Source organism: Amblyomma maculatum, chromosome 5, assembly GCF_055883805.1.
Source record: "Amblyomma maculatum isolate TAMU_Amacu chromosome 5, ASM5588380v1, whole genome shotgun sequence".
NCBI classification, from domain to species: domain Eukaryota; kingdom Metazoa; phylum Arthropoda; class Arachnida; order Ixodida; family Ixodidae; genus Amblyomma; species Amblyomma maculatum.
Genome location: NC_139348.1, coordinates 128,302,719 through 128,308,777, shown reverse-complemented (window position 1 = coordinate 128,308,777; position 6,059 = coordinate 128,302,719).

Sequence of the window (6,059 nt, the reverse complement as noted above, 5' to 3'; positions counted from 1 at the left end):
CGAGGTTTCGTCAACCGAGTCGTTGGGTCCTTCGTATCCATGGGTTACTCCAAGGAGGGGCTGGCATCTTTTCACGACATCACAAGTCATTACAGATTGGAACGCCACAAATTTCCACCACCTGACAAAACGTTGGATAAGGCACAGGAGACCGCTTGGAGGAGACTCCAGACGAGATGCTTTCTTAGCCCTTACCTATTAGCAAAAATTTACCCGGATGTATTTAACCCCGCGTGCAGGTTCTTTGGCGAAACAGCCACGTAGGATCACATACTATGGCAATGTAAAGAAGAATCTCCACCGGAAGATCTAGTACAAATTCCTTCTCTTGAGCTTTGGGAGGCCGTACTGCTCAGCTCGGACCCGGGCATTCAAGCCTTGGCCACCGAGTGGGCACTAAGCTTGCCGCCAGCCACGGACTGGAAGCCATCTAGAGCGGACCGTCTGCATCTGCATTTTGGCGAAATAAATGTTTTCCAATCCAATAGAAGGAACGTTTGCTCCTTCCGTATCACTATGCTGTCCGTCTATTCCCCCTCCGGAATCGGAAGGCAGCAAAAAAAAGCGCGAGGCCCTCTCCCACTCGTCGACTGTTTCCCTTCCCCCTAAACTAGTCACGAAGGGGAAGAAGGGAAGGAGGGGGAAGCGGCACCTTCTTAATTACATATGCTGCGCTCTTCTCCCTTCTCTGTTAACGTTAGGTAGCTGAAAGTTCCCTGACTAAATATATTGTTACGTGGTGACAAGCAAAGAGACGGCACAACATGGAGACAGGATGAACGATGATTTAGTGCGTGGCCTAGTGCGAGGGCTTCTCTCGCGCCACTGCTTATCTTCTTCTTCGCAACACTTCCCGGGGCCACCGAGCGATCGTCCCGATCGTTTCGTTGCAGTCGATGGCGACGTGATGGTGTAGATGTTCAAGAAAAGATGAAGAGAATGATGCGCTTGCCACCACGATGACGATGAACACGATGATGCTAGGGTGATCCGCCTCCCCTGGAGCTGTTCAATAACGATCTCTATAGTCTAGTTCTAAAGCAATGTAACCAAAGTACACATTCTGGAATAAATTAGTTTGATAGCTAAGTGGTTACATAATATTCTTTGCCCCCCCCCCTCACCTTAACCCCCGCCGGGGTGGAGCAGTGGTGAAGGCGTTCTACAATTGTTTCCATAGATGCGGGATCAAATCCCGGCCTCGGCGGCCGCTTTGCGTTGATTGCGCAAAGCAAGGCTGTTGTGTACTGTGCCATATTAGTAGACTTTAAAGAACCCCAGATGGCATAAAGTTCGGGATTCTTCCACTACGGCGTCTCTCATAGCCTGAGTCGCTTTGGGACGGTACACCCCACAAAAGCAAACCAAACTATTTTCTTTTGATTCTGTAGGATTACGCAGCCGCAAATGCATCTGAAGTTATCCTCGAGACGGCCACCTCGCACACAACTGAGTGAAGAGAAGGCTTAGGACACATGAAGAGGTCAGACAACTTTGAAATACGGTAGGCTGAGTAATTTATTGACTCCCTTAATTAAAGGTAGATGATAAGCAAGAAATGGTATATATAACGAGACATCCCCTTATAATTATTCACAATTACAAACAACCTCGCACTCATCTAACGCCATTTCCTGAAGACCCGGTCCACCAGCCATACAAACAAGAAAGGTATGAATAGAGTGCAAGTCATAGTAATAAATAAACGAACCACAGATCAAAACTGTTGTTACCTTCAGTAAATACAAATCAAATGTTGCGTCAGCGCTTTTTTAAGTCGTTTATATAAATGTCAGAAGCGACGGACAAAGAAGTGGGCTGGGAACACTGGCGCACGAATGCACAAAGCCTAAACGGCTAAATTATGTTCAGCGATTTTCGTTTCGTCTCGAAGATAGAAAAGAGCTATTGTGAGACATTTTTATAGACTCTAATTTGTACTGTTCCTTTTGTGTGGCATACACTGAAATTCTTGCGTTTTGTATATTTATTTTCATAACGTTTACGGTTGATAATATTGCGCAATATATACAGACACTTCAATTTTCAAATTGGACTCCTATTATTTGGCTATGCTTAAATATGTGGTGTAACAAGGAAGCTCAATCAAATTTTGGCACAGATATTTTCTAGCACCTGTTCTAATTGCCTATTGATTCAATAGTCGATCCAGTAATTTACTAAGAAGCAAACAAAAACATGCTTCCAGAACTATTAAATCAGGCAATATAACACTTTACTTCCAAATTTAAAATATAGTATAAATATTATGAAATATAAATTTTTTTTAATTTGATAGGTTGAGGCATTACAATAGTACTTTGTGAATGCGTGCTTATTCAGCAGCACTAAAGTTGAAAGTGTGGTAGGCAGTTAATATACCCTATCGAAAATATGAAATATTTTTCACAGGAACGATACCTGTCTACTTTTCCATGACCTGAAAGAGTATTCACATTGCTGAGCAGCGCAAGCGCAAGTTGTGCGGTGTCATTACCTCAGTTTTATGTCTTGTCACCTTGCCGTCCACCAGATTTCAGTACCATCATCCAAGGTAACACGTGCCGTGCAGATCTCCTCAGATGGTGATGTATTCAAAAACTTTTAGGGATGATCCAATGTGAACTGACAAATAACAGCTACCCTAGGCGCTTTATCTGTAAGATCGAGAAGCGGAAGTCAAAGCCGAAACCGGAGATGAACAAAACATTCCAAACACGCACAGCCATTCCTTACATGCAGGGAATAAGATACGGACTATCGTGTGTGTCAACAAAATACGACATGCGCATTGTTTACATTCCCAGCTGCAAGCTGACGAAGGAACGCGCGAACGCGAAAAACAGGTTAAGATTTTGCAGGCGTTGTTTACTACATTCCGTGCGCCGAATTGGACAAATGTACATTGCCGAAACAGGAAAGCTTTCAAGACTGCCTAACGACTCCAAACGTGACATGAGAAATAATATTCGCTTGACAAATGTGTAGGAACATACCGGATTCACGGAGGAAACGCCACTATTATTGAACACAAAAAGAACCTTGATCTCGGCATCTGCCGGAATATTTAATCATTAAATCGGTGCCAGCTACTGTGAACCAGATATAAAGGACTATGCCAGAATTCTACGCACGCTCATTACGTCTCGTGTTGCGTATTTAAGTGTCGTCGATTTCTTGTTCAGCTTGTGAACAAGGAACCCGTATGTGGTTCCAAAGCGTCTAAAATTTCTTCAGAATTTGTCAGTTATCGTGATTTCCTGCATACATGTTATTTTATAACTATTAAGCCTATTTTGGGGCCTTTCAGTTTTTTTTATAGGTAATGCATTGTGAATTTGATATGTAGTGCACCGACACAGACGTAAATATTTTATAAGCAATAAACGTGTGACAGCTATTCTAATAGGTAGTTTTTCCCGCTGCTGCCAACGCATTAAGTTAGTTGGTTGTACAACTTGTAATACCGTTGGAAATGGGCGTCCTCTTCCCCGCCCCAGGCACGCGTGCCGGGGAAGACGGGGAGTCGTGCGCCCGCGGATTAGAGGCTGGCAGGTAGCCCTTAGCGTGTCGCGGCCTCTTCCGCCAGATGGACGGTGCGGTGCTAGATCGCAGGGTCCGCGCTTCGCAGCAGGGTATCCCAGGCTTCTCTACTTGTAATATTTCGTCGTATCCCTGGAGATTGTGGGCACTCCCAAATTATGTGGTCGAGGGTCCCTCTCGCCCCACAGTATTTGCACAGATCATTGTCCCTAAGGTCTGGTAGCGCGTGAAACGCCCAGACCGGGTTCATGAACTTAGTTTGTAGCCGCCTCCACGCGCCAGCTTCTCTATTATTTCGTCTAACATCTGGCGGGGGTACCAGTCTACGTCCCAATTTATAACGGTCGAGGATTTCCTCGTAATTTTGCAAACGCTCGTCGTATGCCCAGTGTTCAGGGGGCTCGACGGCTACCCGGAAGTAGAGAGCTCAGGCTAGCTCGTGAGCCGTCTGGTTACCAGGGACGGCAGCGTGAGCGGGTGTCCAAATTAACTGAATTTTTCTATTCAGCGTTCTTTGGATGAGGATTTTGGCCGCCTCCAGCGATATCCTCCCCTTCCCAAAATTTTGAATGGCAGTTTGGCTATCGCTAATTATGAACTTGGCTTCCGTTCCTACGCAAGCTAGAGCTATCGCAACTTCCTCCGCAGTCTCTGTGTGGCGGCCTCTGATGGTTGCCGATGCTTAATGCGTTGGAAGTCGATGGCCGAGGGGCACCGGTATCCAACGCATTAAACATCGTCTTGTTGACGTATGCGGTCACATTAGACAAAGAGACAGGGAACAAGTTTGTTTTATGTTTCTACTAAAGGATTCCCAGAAAGGTAGTTTTTAGGCAGTTTTCCTGCGTCACAAACACTGCTTTATTCATACTCCTCTCAACTCGAAGGCTATAACAATTATTTCTGAACGCTATAAAAGAGCGACGGGAAATCTTTGGAGTGCCTTTTTTGAAGTCGTTGAGAAGACTTCTTACCTCTATTTTTGTGCACGGCTCCTTAGCTGCATCGAGCACAGTGTAAACATTTCCTTCTCACTCTTCCATATAACTACACAGAATGCTACTGCCGCACTGGCGCTAAAAAATTAAAGGCGTAGTAGAACGAACAGGTTAACTATTTGCCGGCTATCACTTTTCCGCCATTGCATGCTGTGTGCAACTTTGCAAGCCATAGGGAAATGCATTGGGCCCTTTCGGCCTATCAATGGGAAGCTTGGTTTGGTTTGGTTTGCAGAGCTTAAAGGTCAACTCCGGTGGTTTTTCCATCATTTTGTGTTTTTGGTTGAATTACATTCCTCGGCACGTCCTAACTCGAACACAAAAAACCGTTTTTTTGAAATTCCAATTAGAAGTATTTTTAAAAAGAAAAAACAGGAAGTCGAAACCGAAACTGCTTTTACGGCCAGAAACGACGTCCCAGGTGACGAAATGGTGACGTCACACTCAGTATTAGAGAAACACTCGTACGTGCGTTGGATGGTGAAAATAAAGCATGGAAATCATGAAGCATTGCATAAAATGTCTGAGGTAGTTCAATATAAGCCTCACAATTTCATAATCATGCGGGAAGTGGACAGTAACGCCGGTATACTGTTTGTGACGTCAGAAACTCAGTGTTGCCGGCAGAAATAGTCTCAACTTAAGCCATGAAAACAGCATATTTTAAAGTCGTGTTGCGCGCGAACGGATTATCGTACGGCGCTCAAATTTTCTAGAATGCGTCAGGACGGAGAGGAGAATCTACAGAAAATTTTTTATTAGAATATTCGAATGTCAAAAAAACCCCGGAGTTGCCCTTTAACGTCCCAAAGCAACTCAGGCTATGAGAGACGCTGTAGTGGAGGACTCCGGAATTTCGCCCACCTGGGGTTCTTTAACGTGCACTGACATCGCACAGCACACGGGCGCCTTTCTTTGAATGGGAAGCGTCTGTAAATAAAGGTTGTGGAACGTTATATTATTGATGAATGGCGTGACGTAGATACCTGATCACAAGAATGTGGCTCTGAGGTATTCAGCGGTACCACGGCTGGCGTGCATTGCTTCCAGCTTGGCCGTTATCCAACAATCGCGCTCCATTCTAGACTGTCTGGTGAGTCATCGAGCAAGATCGTAGCTGCCCCCATTGTCATCCCAATCGGCTAACCTGGGTTATCAATCCCCACCGGCTGAGTTGATAATTCCGCAGCCTCCCATTATCAGTGGCGCCATTCCACAGGTCGATCACAATAGTATTGATGTAAATTTCCATCAAAGTGAACCGATGTCAAGGAAGTTCATTTTTTTGTTCGGGGTGATATTACTCCTTGCTTGCTTTCGGTATTAGAAACACGTTCATATACATTCCCACTGTGGCACGATGATTACCGCCGATTGCTCTTGACTTGAGTCAAAAGCAAGTAACATTTAGGAACGCTTATATTTTAAACCCAGAAGTCACCCTACTAGAGTTCATTATCCGTAATCTACGCCCTCTGCATTTCATGCCTGCTCATGACATGCAGACGAAGCGTGATG